The sequence below is a fragment of the Calliphora vicina genome, chromosome 3, assembly GCF_958450345.1.
Source record: "Calliphora vicina chromosome 3, idCalVici1.1, whole genome shotgun sequence".
NCBI lineage: Eukaryota > Metazoa > Arthropoda > Insecta > Diptera > Calliphoridae > Calliphora > Calliphora vicina.
Window position 1 is genome coordinate 32,486,836 of NC_088782.1, and position 23,243 is coordinate 32,510,078.

The window sequence follows — 23,243 nt, forward strand, 5'->3', positions numbered from 1 at the left end:
TTTTCCATTTTCATTTATAAACCACATCTTCTGGAAACCCCCTTTACACTTGACATTGTCCCCATTTATTGACTAAAACATTTTAATTATGAATTACTACAAACGAAAGACTTTGACTTCATTACTTTAACCTTTTTTGTTATAAATATTAAGAGATACACATTTAAATATTGTCTTATATTTAATAGTTAATTTACTTAATATGAACTAAAAGCATAAACTTGTCGTTATTAAAAGTTGTTGACAAAGTCATGCGTATCACTTAAAGTAAATTGTCAAATTTACTTACAATTTCAAAAGCATCAGGTGGTATTTTTTTTAAATACTCATAATTATTTGTATTGTATAACACAGTACAACACATGATTTTGGGACTCAATTCTGACAATTGCACGTGAAAGTAGCCCCAAAAATAAGAACTTCTGCATCATTAGTTTTGTCAAGTTGGCTGCCGTAATAATTTAATGACCATACGAATTTTTTTTTCTCAAGGTGGATTTTTATAACTTTTTCTATATTTTAGCACGGTTATATCTCGTATACCGTACGGAATATCTCTTTTGTGGCTGAAGCAATGTTGTAGATATTGTATAGTAGAAAAAAAGTACCGAACATACCTACCCGAAAAAGGTGCACCCAGTGCCTTAAAAATCGCAAAAATGCCCATTTTTTAATTTTTTTAACCAATTTTTCACCTTTTTTGCTCAATAACTGGATTACAAATCCAATTATGGACCGATCACCATGAAATTAGGTCGTGTGATTTGTGTCTATATGAAAGTTATTTATCATGAATTTTGTATGTATACCATCATTTTTATAAGATTTATTCACTTTAAAGTGATTTTCGGAAGCGGGTCTTATATGGGAGCTATGAATAATTATGGACCGATCATAATAAAATTTTTTGACATGAATTTTATATATATAAAACTTATTTTGAGCGAAATTTGTGTAGATACATATATAAATTAAACATTTATGACCGATAAAGTCCAATTTCGGGAGGGCATTTGTATGGGGGCTAGGTGAAATCATGAACCGATTTCAGACAATTTCAACAGGCTTCGTCCTTGGGCCGAACAAATTATATGTATCAAATTTTTTTTATGATCGGTCCATAATTAGTCATAGCTCCCATATAAGACCCGCTTCCGAAAATCACTTTAAAGTGAATAAATCTGTTAAAAATTATGGTATACATACAAAATTCATGATAAATAACTTTCAAATAGACACAAATCACACGACCTAATTTCATGGTGATCGGTCCATAATTGGATTTGTAATCCAGTTATTGAGCAAAAAAGGTGAAAAATTGGTTAAAAAAATTTAAAAAATGGGCATTTTTGCGATTTTTAAGGCACTGGGTGCACCTTTTTCGGATAGGTATGTTCGGTACTTTTTTTCTACTATTCAATATCTACAACTTTGCTTCAGCCACAAAAGAGATATTCCGTACGGTATACGAGATATAACCGTGCTAAAATATAGAAAAAGTTATAAAAATCCACCTTGAGAAAAAAAAATTCGTATGGTCATTAAATTATTACGGCAGCCAACTTGACAAAACTAATGATGCAGAAGTTCTTATTCTTGGGGCTACTTTCACGTGCAATTGTCAGAATTGAGTCCCAAAGCAATGAACTGAAAAATGTTGTACTGTGTAATAAAAGTCACTGTTGTAGAGGTTGTTTTTCATTTTAATGAATGTTTTAAAATAAATTTTATATAAATGTTGATTGTATTTAGAGCTGTCTGCTAATAGTCATATTAACAACTTAGGGACAAAATAATGACCTGTCTGTTGGTGAACGACACAACGTATCAAGTGCTCAATTTAACAACCAAAGTTTATTATTTGTACTTGGCTGTCTGGGCATTAACAACAAGTTAACTATACAGTGTGATACAAATTCTTTGATTGTTTGTATTCTTTCTAGGACAGTTGTTTCTAGATTTTCTATAAACAACATTTTTCAACTTTTATATAAATAAATAAAAAGCTTTTGTAACTAGAAAATTGCAACGATAAAGCCATTACTCTATATACCAGCGGTTAGCATAAAGAGAATTTGGAACTTGGATTATAACATCATTTTATACATGTTATTTATCTGTTGTAATCTGACCAGGTAGTGATTGCTTTGATTTGTAATTATTTTTATGAACTTCGTTGATATTTGTGTTATTTAAAGGTAAATAACAGATCATGTTCGGTGCCTGCTCTATAAATTTAAAAACAAATTATGAATAGGGTGATTAGAATTCCCTACTATCAATTATAAATCGTTTCCAAGGAATGATTTAAACAGGTTTTCTAAAGAAAGCTGTCACTTATTTTCTAGTCCCACATAATAGTACGATTTTCAAATTAAAATCTTTATTTTCTACTACGTAAACTTTTCATTGTCGTTGACTGTACGTCTCAAATACTGCTGCGTTGGACACATGACACTCTCTTAAATTATTTTGCTGTAGAAACTACAAGTGTTGACAGTTGTAAATAACGGGAATGCCTTGGGTTTTTTTTCAATTTGACTGATAGCTGTTTCAAATAATGATGACAAGTTTTTTTTCTGTTTTTGCAATAAACCACTAGTTCTATCTATTTATTTTTAATAACTTGATGTGTAGTTTAGCTTCTCGAAGTGTCAAAAAAAGATTATTTACTTACAGATGAATTACACAGGTCAACAGCAAAAAAGGCTTCACTAACTACTAGGGTATTCGAATTATTTGATTTTGCTCTTGTTCGAATAAAACGAATAATTCGAATAAGAGGTTTTAACTTGTTCGAATAATTCGATCACACGTTTAAAATTAATCGACTTATTCGAATAATTTAATTTTTTTTTAAAAGTAAAGAATGAAGTTTTGATGTCAGTTTTTTAATATTTTATTGTTAAAGAAAAACAAAAAATAACGTTAAAGTTAACAATTCAAGTATTGATAATGTTAAAAAATATTCGAAAACAAAGTCCATCATTAAATTTTCAACAGAAATATTCTGATCAGATTAAGTCCCGAACAATCTACAAAACAATTGACTAGCAAACCCTTTAGTTTCTGTTTTGGAGCTATGCTTTACAAAATTTGAGCTAGTTGGACATGATCCTGAATTCAAATACAATATAAACGTATTAAGAACTTTTTATGTCGTTCATTAATTCGTTTTTTAAATTGAGTAACTAATTCTTTAGTAAATTAATTATTCACTATTTCTAAATTATTTATAACAAATTGTGTTATACATCAAGCTCTATCAACGTTGTTATTTAATTAATTTATTAATTATTATTATAATTATTAACATCTGCATTTACACCGAATTACTTTGCTTTATTTTTATTTGTTATTACTTATTACAAGACTTTACTATACTATTATAATAAAATAAAGAAATTGTAAATAAATTGCATTTAATCTGATATGAGTTATATGTATATATGAAGTTTAAACTTACCACAAGCATTAAATTTAGACGTTTTTATCATCATTTCAAAAAGCAGCAACTGCAAAGAAATATAAGAAGCAAAATACAACATTAATCAAATAATTAAAAATGAATCATACACATATTTAAAGTAAATAATAAAAAAATAATAAATTCATATTTTCAACTACTGAAGAAGTATAAAAGTGCATTTATTGCATTATTATTGTTTTACGTATAAAATGTCATAAATAGAACAAATTATTACATTTTTATTTATACCATTATTCATTAATAATAATTCTGAATATTGTTTAGTACAACAATTTGTTTATTTGTGGGAAATTATCTGAGATTTGTCTTATTGATAAGAAAATATCCCCTGACGACATGAAGTGTGGCTAACAATAAAGATTATTAATGTGTTTATAACGTATTGTTGTTGTTGTTGTAATCGCAAATGCAATAGAAAGGGTTGAACAAAAAGTGAAATGGAAATTCCGTATTTGTATTTATATTATGATATCTGAGATTTACACGAATCATTAACGTAATACTGCAAGCAGAGACAATACATGGTTGCAGCAACTATGCTATGTTCTACGCAGTCATAAATGTTTGTCTCTGATTAATAACATTTTATTGCAATAATAACTTGTTGTCTACATCTATGCTATGTTTTTGATAATTCTAACTGCAATTAAATTATGATAACTACACAAAAATAGTATTATTTTTTATAATCATGACATGATCACAAGTACTTCATAATATGGTCATGTAGCAACAACCATAATATGGTAATAACATCTAATATATCATGTTTTTACATGACCAGATTACGGTAAAGGTGGAATCATAATATGATTGAATATAATCATATTATGATTGTGCTACTAATATAAAAAAAATAGAGTTTGTAAACCTAACTCGGCTTTTAAGTAGCCCTAAGAATTTGTTGAGAAACAAATTAATGTTGCAATATGTTCTCTTCGAACCTTTCTCTCTAGTCTTGCTGTTCCATGAGCTATAGCACACTGTTAAATAAAATTTTTTCTATTATTAAACTTTAATTAATTTTTAAATATAAATTAAATATGTTTAGTTAAATATACAGTTATTTGACATAATTTTTAATTTTAGAAATTTAATTAAAAAAAAAACAACAACTGTAATTAAAAACACGCTATGAATATTGAAGTATTTGAATATTTTAATAAACGATTTGTATCATTACAAAGAGATACATACTGCAAAATCGTTTAATAGTTGTGCTTTGTTTAAAGTATTTAGAATTTTTTCCCTAGAAATGTAGCAGCTTTTTTGAATAGTAATGGATTTGCCACTCATTAGATAATAATTTTTAATTGTAAATTTAGCAATAACTTATTTACTTTTGTATTTACTGGAAAATACATTAGAGTAAAAGATAAGTGTATAATTAACATATTTCAAATTAATAATAGACATTTCCAAAATGGTCAGTATCTAATGATTAACAGGAAATCTGAAAAGTGTTAGGGTATAAATCCAAAGTCTACAAATAACAGATTCTATCTATCTATATATATAAAAATGAAATGGTCCATGTATGTAATGTCATCACGTGAGAACGGCTGGAACGATTTGGCTGATTTTTTTTTTTATTCGATTCAAAATTTTCAGAGAGATGGTTTGTAAAGAAAAAAATTCAAAAATTCCGGGTAAAACTCGGAAATTCTTTTTTTTGTGAGTCCAGTCAACTGTAATAAAATAGCTCCCTAAAGTATGCAGTACAAATTTTGATATTTTATTTGCAAATAAATAAGAACAGGCTGGTGTGCGTGGGTTGGAGAAGCTTGAAGAACTAACATTAGTAAATGCTACCGGGCGAAGCCGGGGCGATCAACTAGTATACCAATAAAATATATGTTTTTTTTTTATTATTAAAAAAAATATCAGTGGTTAATGGCAACCATGTCTCCTCGCATGGCTTGCCTTACGACTTCTGTAGAAGTTGTCAAACTGAAGAGGAAGATGAGACCATTTTTCATCTTCTTTGTCATTGTCCGGCATTAGGGGATATACGCTTAAGGTTTCTGGTACATAGTTCCTTAAATAGTCTTTCTGAGGCTAGAGTGCAATAATGCCTTTATCATTTATAGCAATTGGCTAATAATATCGACATGGGAATCTTTGCCGAGAGACGTAATGACCGCCTATTAACTGGTGCGTAATAATAATGTCCTCTCTTTTTCGGAACTTCTTCCTCTTCACTTTTCAAATTCTTCATCACATCTGATTTCTGTCCCTCTTTTTTATCTTTTTACTTTCAGGTCGCACGAAGGGACCTACTGCCTGGACCAACGTGAGCTGCTCTTCTTTCCTGTCTCCACTTTGCGGCTGCATGGATACCTAACCTATCAGTGGTAAATTGAATTTTATCGCTTACAAAATATTTATTTAATATTTTCCTCGTTCTATAGTTTTTGATATTTTTATGACTTACAATTTTTTCAAATTTTTAGCTTTTTTGAAACATTTGTACAATATAAATTTATTTAAAGTATTGGCCATTGTTAGCTATGACATTTTCAAATCTTTCTGGCAACATATGGATTCCGAGCCAAAATAAGTAGTCATCTTTGGAGGCCAATAATGAATCAAGGTTCCATGTGATGGTCTGGACAGATATCAGCAGCTCATAATAGATAGAAACCATTTGCTCTCACTACATACGGAGCATTACCTTAGCGCCATGGATATTTGGCATTGATGTCGATTCGGCTGGATGGTCGTGCTTCATTTACGATCTCTTACGCTTCGGGTTATCGTAATGGATCCATTTTTCATCACATGTAATGATTTGGTGCAGAAATTATTTTCTTTTATAGCGTTCAAACATCATTTCGGACATGCAAAATCTTTCAAGGTCTCTCGGCTTCAATTCGTATGGTACCCAGTTTCCCTGCTTTTGGATGAATCCTGCTGCTCGCAAATGTTTTGAAATTGATGCTTGAGTATTTCCCTAGGATTTAGCAAGCTCTTGTTGAGTTTTACAACAATCTTCATAGAGTAATGCCTCCAATTATTGGTCTTCAAGCTTTTTTTCGGGGCCTTTGAGATCTTTGTCTACCGTGTCAAAACCACCACTTCTGAACCCCACATACCATCTCACGCACGTTGAAACCGATGGAACACATTCACAATAAGCTTTGGTGAGCAATAGGTGTGCTTCAGCGACACTTTTTTCAAATTAAAGAAGTCAAGCAAAACTTCCCGCATATGACGCTTTGTTGCCACAAAATCCGACATTTTCGAGGCAAAAAAAATTTTGTTGTTTACACTATAATGCAATAACAAAAGAGAGAATAAATGACAGGATATGACCCTTCAAAATGAAAATACAATTTATTGTAAACAAAAACCGCGTTCAAATAATACGCCATCTATTGTAAATCACGCATTTTTAAGTCATACAACCAATAGTATATTTGATCTACTTTTGGACACGTATAATGGCAAATTTCGTTGTTCTAGGTCTCCTCGTTTAGGCCCTATCGTGTTTTCATTATTTTTAAACATCGGACGGACATTTTAAATTAAATTTTTATTATACCCTACACCACCATAGTGGGGAGGGTATAATGGGTTTGTGCAGATGTTTGTAACGCCCAAAAATATTAGTCTAACACCAACCTTAAATTATACCGATCGACTTAGAATCACTTTCTGAGTCGATTAAACGATGTCCGTCCGTCCGTCTGGTTGGCTTCCTGGCTGTCCATGTAAACCAGCGAAATGCAAACTCACACCACTACAGTTTTTAGATATTGTAGTTGTATGAGTTGAGAATTATTCTCTGGCAAAAACAAAAACAACTAGCTGAAATAATGAAATAAACAAGCATAAAAGCGTAACACAACCTGCTTCTATCAATGCTCATGCGAGACTGACTGTTTTTATACAATGTGTGTGCTTGCGTACATGTGAAAATAAAAACAAGAGAGCTCATTTGAGAGCTCATTGCATTTCGCTGATGTAAACCTTGTGCGCAGAGTACAGGTCGCAATTTTTAAGATATTTCGATCAAATTTGGTACATATTATTTTTTCGGCCCAAGGACGTAGCCTATTGAAACTGGCTGAAATTGGTCCATTATTTCACCTAGACCCCATACAAATGTCCTTCCGAAATTAGACTTTGTCGGTCATAAATGTTTTATTTATAAATGTATCTCCACAAATTGCGCTCCAAATAAGTTTTATATATACAAAATTCATGTCACCAAATTTTATTACGACCGGTCCATAATTAGTCATAGCTCCCATATAGACCGGCTTCCGAAAATCACTTTAACGTGCATAAATCGCTTAAAAATGTTGGTATACTCACAAAATTCAACATAGTAAACTTTCATATAGACATAAATCACACGACCTAATTTCATGGTGATCGGTCCATAATTGGTCATAGCCCCCATATAAGGCCCACTTCCGAAAATCACTCAAAAATATAAATTATTGAAATTTAAAAGAAAAATGTTTTTTCTCTTTTACTTAGTGTAGGGTATTATATGGTCGGGCTTGACCGAACATACTTTCTTACTTATTTTTTGTTGGACCGATTCCTTAATTTTTAAATACCAAGGACTTAGCTAGATCGTACTATAATTTTATAAGGACCCAGATTATTTATTTACACTTTGTGGGTCAACTACCAATATTTCGATGTGTTATCAATGAAATGATTAAATCAATATTAATCAATATAATCAATACCCCATATTTTTGAATGGTGATCGTCTCCGACAAGTGACTATTTGATGTGGTTAACAATGAATTAATCTCACACATAAAAAAATATTTGCAACAAATGAAAGCTTACATTTGGAGCTATCTAAAATAGTTTAGAGTACAACAATTGCTTCCACAATTTAATTTTAAAATTCCATATTTAGACCAAAAAAAAGTTACATAAAACATTTCAAATAACCCCATAATAAGAATCTAGTACACACAGTTTACTCTACCCCTTTTGTCCATTTAACATACATTGTTTTTCTACAAAACATTTCTTCATTTACATAAAAACTTTATAAATTGTATACAAAAACAAAATCTACATGATACTAAATATTCATTTCATTTTCGACGCATTCATTACACAGGCCCGGCCACATTTTGTAAAAGAGCAAACGAGCAGCTGGCAAACTTTCCACAAACGCCTTTTGTACAAGTTTAAGAAAAGTAAATAATAAACTATCTAAATACTCGTAAAACTAACATACAAGACAAACATATACATATTTACAAAAAAAAAATAAAAAATAGATATAAAATTTTAATGTAAATAGGTTATTTATTGATTTTTGTAAAACAATAACCAACAAAACTGAAACTAAAATTAAAATTAAAAACCTACAAAAAAAAACTAAATAAATTTAAATATTGATTGAAAAACTAACAAATTTTTTAAATAGAAAATGTCCTTAATATCCTTGATATTGTAATGTAATAGAGTCACGTTCAAAATTAATGATGAAACACAACAAAAAAAACTAAAACACTCCCAGCATTGACAACACGAACATTGTTGGGGGAAAATTGGATAAGACAATAAGACGAAAAGGTGATTGACTTATTAAGGGTGTTTAGTGGAAAATAAAAATAATAATTTTTAAAACACAGCCTGACATGGTAACAAAACTATTTTCAATGTAATTGAAATTATCTGTAAACTGTTTGGGGTGACTTTGAAACTTAAGAAAATCCCCCTTTTAAATAAAATTGTTTCACACAAATAAACTACATACATCTAATCTAGTCTATTGTGTGCTATTCTCTATTCTTTCAATTGTCTTGTTTTCTTGTTGAACAAATTTCAAATTCATTTCAAATCTTTTTAAAATTTTCTTCTCATTTCTATGTTTCCCCTCATTTAACTCATTCACTTTCTTTACAATTTATAGTTATGAGTGCTGTAATTACCCCTTATTTAAATATTTATATCTATGTACATACTTTCTAATTATTTATTATTTATTTTTTTTTTTTCTTTCAGTGTAATTACAATTTTTGCTTAAGAATTGTCTGCGTGTGTTTGCATTTACTACAAGCTTTTACACAAATACGAGTACCAGTATTCCTTGTAATCGAGCCTACAATAACATTTTGACCCTGACTGCAAATTTTCCACAACAACTACTATTTACAATAACAATAAAAGATTGTGAAACAACAACACAACAAGCTAATATTTTATCGCGCATATGACCTTTAAGAAAATTGCGTTTTCAAACAACAAACAACTGGCAAATTAGAGGCATAATAGTAAAAATCTTAGTTTAAGGAATATCACAGTTATACATGCTAATTTTTCAATCAGTTTACAATTATAGCTGTATAGTTACTTATGTTTTAAGATATGGATCCAGAACGCGACATTTGTAAGAAAGAAAATATTAAAAATTAGATTTCTGGATTACTTTTTTTCGATAACATTTTAGTAGTACTAAGTTTAATGCAAAAGGTTTTTTTAAGTTGTATTATTATTAATATATAAGCAATAATTATGAGATCCAGAACGCTACAAACACTAGAACTCTTTTTCGTCTGCATCTAGAAAAATGAAAATCTGAAAATTGCAACATGACTTTCTTATGATAGTTGTCATGTTGAAATATTTGCATTCGATTTTTTTACAGCCACGTTGTTAATAAGAATTAGTTCCAGTAATTTCAACAATAGCTTCGTATTTATGGGTTCGACATAACGTTTAAAAAAGTGTTTCAATAACTCAAACTTTTTCAATGAATTTTTTGCCTTCTTTACTGCTTTTCCCAATGGTTGTAATGCTATAATGCTCAAATTTTTTGTCTATACAATATTTTTACATTTTGTCTTTCACATTTATTTCTATTTATTTTTCCCAACTTCGACTGCGTGGATCTCTTTTAATTCTTCCCTCATTCTTTCGACGAACGCTGTAAACATGTACATAAGTACAATAGTAAACTCATTTGTTTAAAAAAAAATTGTCTTACGATTGCGAACGCGACATACTTTGAAAATTTTAATAAAATGTTTAGTGTTTATACCCTTCTCATGAGTGGCTAAATACACTGAAGGAAAACGACGTTGCAAAGTCGACAACGGTTGGTGTCATTTTGACACCATAAGGTGTCACTTTTTTTCGACACCGTACGTTTACAATTTGTAAACGGGTACGAATCGACAACGCAATGTTGTTAAATTATTCGCTACGCATTTCAACGTGAGTTGCTTTTTATAAGTGTGTTTTAATTTTATTTACAATAATAAATATTTTAATAAATAATAAAGGGTAATAGTGATGCAAATAAATGGTTTAAAAACCAAAATATAAAAGAAAGTGTAATTGTGTTTGATAGCGAATTTGTGTTGATGCAGATGAAGATCCAGACGGTAAAGTCAGTGAAGATCCAGGCAGAGAGGACCACCGAATGCAGTGACGACATACAACTCAAAATGGAAACTTATAGTTTTTATATTTATTTTATATTTAAGTATTTATAAGTATTGTATTGTATTAAAAAAGTTTAAAAAATAAAGAAATTGCTATTTAAACAAAAAAAATAGAAAGGAAAAATTGTCAGGTGTCAAATCGTACACGAACGGTATCAAGTAGACAACTTATGGTGTCAAATTGACAACGGTCTGGTGTCAAATAGTACACAAACGGTGACAAATTGTCAACGGTTTATTATAAAATCGTACACGAACGTTGTCAAATCGACAACGGATGATATTAATTCGGCAACGGAATGGTGTAATTTTTTCGTTGTCAAATTGACGCCGTTCGTGTACAATTCGTACACATACGGGGTTGATACACTATTGACACCGAATGGTGTCAAATTGTACACGGATGTGTTCATTTTTTCGCTGGATGTATATATAAATTTGTCATTCCATTTGTAATTTCTACATTTATCATTTGCGACCCATAAAATATATATATTCTGGATCGTTATAAATATCTGTCAGTCTGTATGTTGATATTAGATTTCCGTAGCCTGCAAATAACTTACATACCTGATTCATAAATCAATCACCCCTATCGCGAATCAATACTTCACATGAAATATGTTTCCATTTTTCGTTCATAAACTTTGTTCACTTGAAAAAATTCCCCATGTTGTGAAATTTTTAGATGAAATTTTGTAAACAATAAACAGCTGCTACGAACAAAATCAACTATTGTGAATGAAAAGTTTAGGGGAATATCACGATAGCAATTTTCCCTTCGAGGGAAATAAATATTTCATGGGAACATAAATTTCACATGTTTTTCACGATAGGGGTGAATATATCCGCTATAGTCACGGTTCGTTTGCTATATAAAATCGACAAAATAGACCCACAAATAGCTTAGATATTAGCAAAAAACCACGACTACCTCGATATATGACCTGTTTTTTGATCTACATATATCTGGAATACTAAGTCATTAATATAAACAATCATTAATATAAACAATATCTAATTATAGATAGATAAAACGCCTTTCCAACAACGTATAAACGCCAAAGTAAGACCATTTTTTTTCATTTAACAATTTTTTGGACCATAAATTAATTCATTTTCAATAAAATTTTTTAACTAAAAAATTTATTTTCAGAAAAAAATTAAAAAAAAAGTGTCAATTGCTGCTGGTTTATCAGCATACACCAGTGACTTCACGTGGTCCCACCAAAAACAATCGTGAGGTGTCAAATCGCACGACCTTGGAGGCATCCATTTCTCGAAATCAAGTTATCGTCATATGTCACGTAGCGACATCTAGCCCGGATCAATGTCATCCATATTTTCAATCAAAAAATAATTGATCATGATTTTATTAAAATACCCGTTAAGCAAAAAGTGAGCCTCATCGATGAACACAATTTTGCTATAAAAACCCTTTCGTAAGTTCTGTCGGGCCTAAAAAAACACCCTTTACATATTTAAAACTGCTTTGAACATTATTTGTGATTTCGGTTTAACATGGGTTCAAAATGTCCAAGTAAAAAAGCAAATAACAAACTAAACTTCAAATAAAATGTGTACCTCGAAACGTTATCCAATTAGGACATTCAAATATCGAAAACATTTGGTTAGAGCTTCGGACATTCAAATATCGAACAATTTTAAACTAAGAACCATCCTAACTGTCATGTTATTAAGTACACAGAGAAAACAGATTCGTATTGGCAACCGAATGATTCTGCCTTGGTGTCCGAATTTTATAGTTGTGGCTACAAAATTTTAGAAAGGGTAATAAAAGTTTGGTTGCTTCAACTGAAATTCTTCCTTATTAACTGATTTTATGTTGCTAGAACCGAAAAATTCTATGTGTGCAACCGAATCATTCGATTGGCAACAAATTCGATTGTCAATACGAATCTGTTTTCTCTGTGTAGTTAGGTTTAAAAATAATCACATAATGGTTAAGCTGGAATCATAATATGCTGAATTATAATATGATTGTGTATAAACATGTTTTTACATTGCAGTTGATGTGGTATCGTAATATAGTTGGACACATTATGGTTGTGCTACTATTGTAACACGATCGTTGAACCATAATATGATTACACACGATATTATGATCATCAATAACAAATAATTGTAAAAAGGGATTAAAAATCATGGTTAAATAAGATAATATTATGATATTTTATGACGTTACATTTTATCACTAATATAATCATACACGAACCATAATACAATTTGACAACAACCACAAAATATTATGCTGTTCGATTATGTTCACCACAACCATATTTTTTTCATTTCATAATCCCTAAACAAACTGTGAACACCTCCAATGTATAACTTTCTTATTTACATTTTCCACGTTTTCGCGTTTCTTTTCTTTTTTTTCTGTTCTTTATAAGAAAACTATAATTTAACTTAATTAACTAGAACATGTACAAATAACATTGTTGCAATTAAAAATGGTTATTAATAACAAATTAAAAAAAAAACTTCAAACTCAAATTAAACAATGACGACGAAAGGCATTCCTTAATTCTACTGTAGACAACAGTTTTACAACTTTTGAATCAGAATACGACGATTACGTCTGCTATTGTTTTTGATGCCACCATGGTAAATGGCGATATTTAAAATGTGTTTTATTGTGTTTGTATCAATATCAAGGTTAAACAGTCACTGCACGAGTGGTATTCAAGTAGTATAGTCGTCGTATATTTTCATTCATGAAGCAGAAATTTCTTTAGAATTAAAAAAAAACACACACAAAACAAAAAAGAAAATAAGGCAGTTTGAGGAGCTAGCGAATTTGATGATGCCCTACACCACAGATTTATTCCAAAGGCGCCTTGTTATAAAATCAGAGTAGGCGAACTATAGATATCCTAATACAATAGATGAATCATCGATTACATAGACAAAAACAGAATGCCATATGTCTGGGCGCCATAACAATCTAACCCACTTCCAACATAAGTATCAAACTCTACTCCATATTAAGAATATGTGACCATATGCTGAATTATGTTATGGCTCAACCACACCTATTTAGCAGACAAAAAAGCTCATGATTCATAAACCAAAATAACATTCAAAGTAAAACCATACTTTTTGGTTTTTATAAGTGAAAATGTATAAATTTCATATAAACCTCGCCTTTCAAGGAGCTTCTTATAGAACAATTGGGTGTATTACTTAAAAATGCGGGATTTACAATAGATGGCGTATGTTTTGAAGGGTAAATATCTACACAAAGAAAACAGATTCGTAGTAGTAACCGAATTTGTTGCCAATCGAATGATTCTACCTGAGTGACCAAATTTTACAGTTGTGGTTACAAACTTTTGGAATGGGTAACAAACGTTAGGTTGCTTCAACCGAAATGCTTCTTTATCAACTGACTTTTTATAGATAGAATCGAAAAATTTTGTGTGTGCTACCGATTCATTCGATTGGCAACAAATTCGGTTAAAATGTAAATAACAAAATTTTTATTTTTGCTTCGAAAATGTTGAATTTTGTTCCAACAAAGCGTCATATGCGAGAAGTTTTGCTTTAATTCTTTAATTTGAAAAAAGTGCCGCTGAAGCACACTGATTGCTTTTACCCGAAGCGTAAATGATCGTATGTGAAGACCCAAAGCCAAATACCCATGGCCCTAAGGTAATTCCAAGAATTTGGTGGGAGAAAAAAGGGTCCTATATATTGTGATGGTCTGAAATCTGAGCATACCATCACATTGAACCTGTACCGAACGCAACAGATTCGTTTAAAGCGAGCATTAGCCAAAAAACACGCTCAGAATTTGCGGCCAGACGTGAATCCGTAATATTCTATCATGACAACGCTTGGTCACATGTTGTAATACCTGTTAAAAAGTATTTAGAATGAAGTGGTTGGGAAGGTTTGCCTCACCCGCTTTACGGTCCAAACCATGCCCCGTCCGACTACTATTTGTTTCGGTTGATGCAGAACGCTCTATTTGGGATACGCTTGACTTCGAAAACAGAGTATTCGGAAGTTTTGCTCCACCCGCTTTACTGTCCTAACCGTGCCCGTCCGACTTCGATCTGTTTCGATCGATGCAGAACGCTCTATTTGTGATACGAGTATCCGAACTTGGCTTGATTCTTTCTGGGCTCAAATGATGAGCAGTTCTTTTGGCGCGGAATCCATATGTTGCCAGAAAGATGGAAGAAATAAAAGCTAAAAATTTAAAATAAAAATCTCGTATTTTTAAGTCATACACCCAATACATATTGAAATAAATTTTTATTATTTTCATTTCATGTCGAACATCAACTAAAAGACAAATACTATATGTAAATTCTACTTTAAATATTGTTATTTTAACTGTATCACACTTAGTTTCATTTTAAGGGTTAAACAAAGTTTTTTTTTTAGTTATTTTGGCCTGATGCCAGGCTAAAGAAATTTCTCAGTCAATACAAAAATCGTTTTTTTTTGTTTTGTTTGGTTTTTTAAAGACAACAAAAAAAAACTTAAATAAAAAAATAAATAACTACATGGTTATTCATACGATAAATTCGTATGTGGTTGTAAGTGGCTGGTTTTTATAGTAAAAACTTAAAAGTTATAAATTTAATAGACATTTAAATGTTAACATAGATCGGGTGTGGCCAATTCTAGATAGTTTTATATAGGAAAATTAAGAAAATTCTAAAGATTCAATAGTTCAAATGATTTTTATTTTTAGTAATTTTATTTAGACTAATAAAATGAATTAGTATTAAAATGCACTAGTAAAACTTACAGTGCTTTGGAGAAAGCTTCAATGAAAAATGTTACATTACATTTTCTTTTTTATCTCGCCATCACTAGTAAGGATGCCCAAAAAAGTTTTCCAATGCATTACTTAGAAGTTGTCAAATAATTAGTTATAAATTATCTGTTAGTTCTTGTTTCACAAACGTCAAGTTTTCTAACGCAAGTCTTGAGTTTGTAGATGAGAGAGCAGAGGAGATTGGAAAGATTTTCCTCCTTTTCTTCATCTTTCTTCTATAAACTCAAGACTTGCTCAAGTAAACTTGATGTGTGTGAACCAGCACATATATAACTGCTTATTTCCAAGATTAGCTTGCTATTAAAAGCAATCAAATTGGAACGTAAGTTATTTGGATGCTTCGAAAAACATATGGTCAGACTGACATCGCAATCTATAGGGATTCTAAATATATTTATACTAGGGATGGCCATTATTTGGATGTAAGATATGAATGTAATTTTTATACCATTTACCATGGGTGACAAGAGTATATATAAGTTTGTCATTCCGTTTGTAATTTCTACATTTTTCATTTGGGACCCCACAAAGTATATACAGTGGTTGACAAAACAATGGAAACTTTTCCAAATATTCCATATGTAGCCCAAAATTAAAAATATTTTTTTAAAATAAAATTTTTTTTTTAGTATTTTACTTGTATAGTTTTATTTATATAAATTAACTGAAAAACAAACAACATAATTAATTACAGTGGCGGCCACCAATTTAAGACAAATACTTGAATTTTTTTCATCAACTGAATTTTAAGTGCGATAGAGCCAAAATAAAAGGACCTCTAAGGGTATGAAATTTATTATTAATGTTTCTAGTTTCTGAAAAATGTTTGGAAAAATCGGAAAAACATATATGGACAAAGATATGTGGGAATACGTTGACCCACCTCAGCGAACATCCGCTGTTAATAACATGATATGACCGAAACTAATGGAACTAAAAATACGAAATTTGGTCCGAATATTTTATAATAATAAAATTATAATGATATAAATGTAAGAAAATATGTTTATTTAAAAAAAAAATTTTTGGTCAAGTTATAGAAAAATTTTATGTGTTCATGATGAATATGTATGAATTGACACAGTCGAATAAAACACACTTGTGTGTTAAAACAGTCCTCATGCATATATATTTGTGGAAATATTTGAAAAAATAATTGACAATTACATGGAATTTAGCAAACAATTTTTGTCTTAAATTCCTGGCCACCACTGTATATTCGGAAAAAAGGGAACAAAATTAAAAATATTCACTATTTCGCTACTGACAAAACAATGGAAACTTTTAAACTTCTGCAAGAAAGAAGTGTAAAACGAAAATAATATTTAAAATGTACGATGTAAAAAGCATCCTGTTTACAGTTATTTTATTTTTAAATTGTGGTAATTTTTCACAATTTTTTTTTCTTTTCTTTCAAAGTTAACGAAAATGGCTAAAGTTAAGATTTGTGAAGACTTAAAAAATAAAATAATTAACGATTTTAAAGCTGGTTTAAAACAAAAAGTATCTGTGACAAATATTCAATAAATAAATCAGCAGTTTCAAAAATTATAAAGAAATTTCGTGAGACCGGTTCTGTAAAAACTCAACATTTAGGTGGAATACCTCGTAAGACTACTCCTAGACAAGATAATTTAATAGCGATAGAGTTCAAGAAATTCTCAAAAATAACTCCTGGAGAGGTTGTTAATAGCCTAAAATTAGAAAAAAGTACCCGAACAGTTAGTCGCAGGGCAAATGAGGCTGGTCTTGGTTGCTATCGTCCTGTGAAAAAACCACTCATTTCTAAAAGGAACCGTTCTGCTCGTCTACAATTTGCCAGGCATCATTTAAACTGATCGATACAGAAATGGAATACTGTCCTCTTTTCCGACGAATCCAAATACAATTTAAGAGGAAGGGATGGGAGACATTTGTAACGACCAAAGGGAAAAATAGTAGATCCAAAGTACAAAAATAAGACTGTAAAGTTTGACGGTGGCAATATTATGGTATGGGGATGTTTTTCAGGGCAAGGTATGAACCCAATTCATATTATAAAAGATACCATGACAGGTATAGGATACAGAACCATATTAAACGATGTTATGTATCCATACGCTGAGGAAAATATGCCCCTAGTTTGAAAATTCCAACACGGCAACGACCCGAAACACACCTCTAGGGTTGTAACCGAGTGGTTACAATCCAACGAGGTAAGTGTTTTGAAGTGGCCAGATCTCAATCCCATAGAAAATCTATGGAAAATTGTAGATCGTAAAATAAGGACCCAAAATTACACCAGGAAGGAAGATTTATCGGAAGCGGTTATAACGGAATGGCAAAATATTTCAAAGGAGACCATTGACTCTTTAATTGGTTCAATGAATCGTCGATGTGTAGCAGTTATAAGAAATAAAGGATACCCAACAAAATATTGAGTTATTGCAAAGTTTAGACCATATTTGTTAAAATAATACCTAAGTTTCCATTATTTTGTCAATGTCGTAATAAAGAAATCTTTTAATTTTGTTTTCTCATATTTGGAAAAGTTTCCATTGTTATTTCGGCTGTATATTCCGGCTGAGATATAAGGGAAAAACCGGGACAACTTCGAATTTAGGCCAATTTTGTATCTATATCTGGATTACTAAGTCATTAATATACACAATATGGATATCTAATGATAAATATTTCAAAGTCCATTGCAACGATGTATATAAGTCTATAGTAATTTGGAGCAACAATGGGTGAAAATCGGGAAAAATATATTTTAACCCGAATTTTTTTTTTTACAAAAAAAATTTTTGTTCTAAAATTTGTTTACTAATTAAATAACTAAAATTTTCAAAAACAGTTTTGAAAAACAAAATTTTTTTTTTAAATTATTAAAATATTTAAAATTTGTATTTTAAAGTATAATTTAGTGAAGGGTATATAAGATTCGGCACAGCCGAATATAGCTCTCTTACTTGTTCTTATTCTATTACTTATAGAAGCCCAAACCACTAGACCGATCCTCTTAAAATTTTTACTCTATGTTCCTTTATATATGGAATAGGCTACTTTTTATTTTGAAGTTTTAAATGGGCGTAGCACTTCCCATATAAAGGAAATAGTAATTATAGAATATCTAGAGAACTATAATCGTAAAAGTGTCTAAATTTTGTATGAATCAATTTCTTATCACTGTACGGAGTTTGGCTGAAAATGGGTGGGATTTGATTAGTAGGCGTGGCACCTATCATACAAAGAATATAGTTATTTTCGAATATCTGGAGTACTATAATTGTGAATGTCTTCAAACTTTAGATGAATCAATTTCATATTACGACATGAAGTTTAACCAAAATGGGAAGGATCAGAATGGGAATGGGATGATAGTCTCCTCCCCAAAAATGTAAATACATAGGTATTTGTAAATATCATGAGAACTATAATTGAGAGATTCGTCAAAGTTTGCCCGAATAGCTTTATCATTTTACATACTTTCACTGAAAATTAACTGGATTGGATTAGTGGGCGTTTCACCTCCCATACAAAGTAAATATGTAGTTAATTTCGAATATCTGAAGAACTATAATTGTGAAAGTCTTCAAATTTTACATGATTTAATTTCTTATCACAGCATGAGGTTTAACCTATCATTGGAGAGGTGGAAAAATATCTTGAGAACTATAATTGCGAGATGTTTCAAACTTTGTCCGAATAGCTCTCTTATCATAGATATTTTGGCGTAAAATGGTCGGTATTGAATTAGTTATATACATTTAAGTATTTCACATTTTTTTTATTTTACTAGGGGTAGGAAAGCGCAACGGGTTAAATAAAATACTTTATATTTAAATATCTATCGGAATATTTAATACATTTTTTGAGGATTTTTTGTTTCAACATTTAACTTTTTGAAAATAAGTTCCACCCTGGAAATTTAAACAACCACAGTCTGTAAGAGGCGTTGTGTAGTCAAAAGGATATATTTTTGGTGATACGATTAGATTTTGAATCGTTACTCTCACATATTCTTATTCTCTTTTGTTTAGTCGTCACTGATACACCGGCGAATGCACATGCTAAGTGGGTGTATTGCTATATTTTCATGACCACTGAATGAAATATTTAGATTTTTTAATATATTTCGAACTTAAACAAAATCATTGAAGTATTGTTTTGTTTTTTCCCTCAACTTACTTCTGTGAACAATTTTTTTTTAGATTTGATATGAATTTAATCAAAACAACTTAATAAAATAAGCAAATAAAAATAATTTTGCCGAAAATTATTAATATCGAAGTCTCAATTAAAGAGCTATGATACTATGTCGCAGACAATTTGATTAAAAGAGTTGACTTTATTATTGTTAACAAATAAAGCCTGATAAATACAGACATCTTTTTTTAGTTCCGTAAACTTTTCTTTCAGTGTAGTTCTCTTTCGCTCACCAACACAAATACAGTTTTAGCATTGGGTGTTAATTAATCCAGTGATTCGGATGTTAATCGTGAAACGAGAAAAGAATGTGTTATGAGAACGATAAGTTAATTTGACTCTCATTCGGTTAACTGCATATTATTGGCTGGAATAAATTATTACTGACAATCTAAAGATGAATTCTTCAGATTTATTGAAAATAAAAACTTCTTGGTTTTATTCGATTATATTAAGTACACAGAGAAAACAGATTCGTGATAGCAACCGAATTTGTTGCCAATCGAATGATTCGATTGTACACAGAATTTTTCGGTTCTATCAACCGAATGTCAGTTGATAAAGAAGAATTTCGGTTGAAGCAACCAAACTTTTGTTACCACTTCCAAAATTTCATAGCCACAACTTTAAAATTCGATCACTAAGGTAGAGTCATTCGATTGGCAACATATTCGGTTGCCATTACGAATCTGTTTTCTCTGTGTATTCTCCGGCTCTCAATCAGTAACCTACGATTTATTAGCCAAGATTAGATAATAAATACAATCTGAATAGATAATTAACATGACTTACATGCTACATGATGATCCAACTACATTTTTATGCACAATAACTAGTGAACGACCATTCCTAAAGCAAATGACGACCACGATTGAATTTGAAAAACCCACACAAAATAAATCATTATTTTCATAACTTCAAACATTGTTATCTCTTTTAATTAATTAATAATTTAATTTAAAACTTATCAATAAACTTTTATGTTTCTCCTGAATCCAGCTAGATTAAGTACTTAAAATTATTATTTCAAGTGGTATATTAAATGAAAGCTTAAATACAAATATTTCTATTTAACAATACTCGTAATAAAAGTCCAATATAATCTCATATTTAAGTACATTGATTGATTGACTCTGACTGTACATATTGGGCATTCGAACGAAACAGTTTTTTTATATTGAATTTGTGATAAATATTATTGATAAGTTGTGCCAAGTAAATACAGATTTTTATGTACCCACCACATGAATGTATAAAAAAATAATCAAATAATTTACAAGCAAGCAATGGGGAAATTGTTTAGAGTTTGTTATGAATTAATTTCCATTATATTTAGAATTGGAATCATTTGATGAATTTGTAGGAATTTCACGTTTACTATATTATAGGTTAAGTATGTAACTGATCTTTTTCTAAGATAAACATTTACGGAGTATTTTGAAATATGACATTTTTGGATTCATTACAAATTATAGCAAGTTTTGAATTTTACAAAAACGCAAAAAGCTTCCAATTACCTATCCGATTTCTTTTTTGAAAAAAATTTCAAAAATTTTATGTTTAAACTGAAAACTAGTCATAAAATCTTCCACAATCTCCGTATATTTGCAATACACTGTAACAGTTATGACATTTAGTTATTTAATCGTAGTAGGTTGTATAAAAATATATTTATTTACATTTACTCTGATTATCTTCCTGAATGTGTTAATTGTGACTAGTTTCGTTTTAAGTAACCAGAAACACACAACAACACACTCTCAGACTTTTTGCTAAATACAATTATAGATATACAACAACGCATGGCATGTAGCTACAGATGTATCTATCTATCTTTACGTACGAGGGCGTGTGAATAAGTTCGTGCCTTTTTGAATTTCCCGAATCTTAACTGAAAGGGCAACACTGTTCCTGTCAACAGGCATCTGATCTGTCCTGTCAAAATTTGAACAACCTTCGTCATTTAGATTGAGTTTGACAGTCATTGATAGCAGTTTACCTCGTGACTTGAGGAAAAAATGGAAAAAATAAATTTCACTCAAACCTAAATACTATGGGAACTCTGCACCATCAATTTAAATGGTAAAAAGTGGTTTACTAAATTTCTTTGTGGCCGTACAAGCAATGAAGATGCCGAACATTCGGAACGCCCAGTTAAGGGCGCTGCAGCCGAAACAACTCAAAGCATTCACGATATGATGTTGGAGGATCGGAGATTGAAAGTGCGAGAGATTGCGGAAGCCAAAGGCATCTTACCAGTGTTTTAAATTTTGAATGATTACTTGGTTATGAGAAAGCCTTCCGCAATATGGGTGCCGTTTTTGCTCACAACCGACCACAAACGCAAGGGTGCACATTAGGATGGATCAATTTGTTCGGGTGAGAACAAACGTAACAGGCATATATCAAAATCGAAATCTACATCAAATTTTAAGAAAATTACCAAAAGAAAGTATGGGTATAAAATTAAAACCTAGCTCGCAAAAACATAGAGCCCAATTATGAATAAAAATTACACGGGAGTTTTTTTCCCCTTTTCCATTTTTCCTATTTAAATTCAGTGGGAAAGAACTCCCTGGGAACAAACTTTCTTAAAATTTATCGTAGATTACGTTTTTGCTATACGAAAATAATTGACCACATCCATGAATAGGATAGACTACGAATTGCTCCCTCATACGCCCTATTCTCGGGTTTAACCCCCAAATTACTATTTCCAAACCTGAATAAATGGCTCGGTGAAAAGTGATTTGACTCCAACGATGAAATCATCTCACAAACAAATACCTATTTTCATGGCCTCGACACATCTTATTATACCCTTCACCTTCGTGAGAAGGGTATATAAATATAAGTTTGTCATTCCGTTTGTAATTTCCACAATATATTTTTCGGCCCCATAAAGTATATACATATATTCTGGATCCATATAGATAGCGGAGTCGATTAAGCCATGTCTGTCTGACCGTCTGTTTGTTGAAATCAATTTTCTGAAGACCCCAGATATCTTCAATAATTCTGTCAGACATGCTTTCGAGAAGTTTCCTATTTAAAATCAGCAAAATCGGTCCACAAATGACTGAGATATAAAGAAAAAACCAGGACAACCTCGATTTTTGACCTATATATATCTGGATTACTAAGACATTAATATAGACAATATGGATATCTAATGATAGATATTTCGGAGACCTTTGCAACGACGTATATAAGACCATAGTAAGTTGGACCTACAATGGGTCAAAATCGGAAAAATTATTTTTAACCCGAATTTTTTTTTCTTCAAAAAAAAATTTAAAAAAACAAAATAAAATAAAAA

The 23,243-nt window shown here is 30.7% G+C and overlaps 1 protein-coding gene across 2 annotated transcripts in view; it reads right to left on the reverse strand.

Moving 5' to 3' along the window:
* LOC135953420 (serine/threonine-protein kinase phg2) overlaps positions 1-23,243 on the reverse strand; it is a 61,522-nt gene that overhangs the window by 5,763 nt on the left and 32,516 nt on the right. For both annotated transcript variants that reach the window (XM_065503318.1, XM_065503317.1), the window contains exon 4: positions 3,467-3,515. The gene's annotated coding sequence lies outside the window, so the exon portion shown is untranslated. The remainder of the gene's footprint in view (positions 1-3,466; positions 3,516-23,243) is intronic.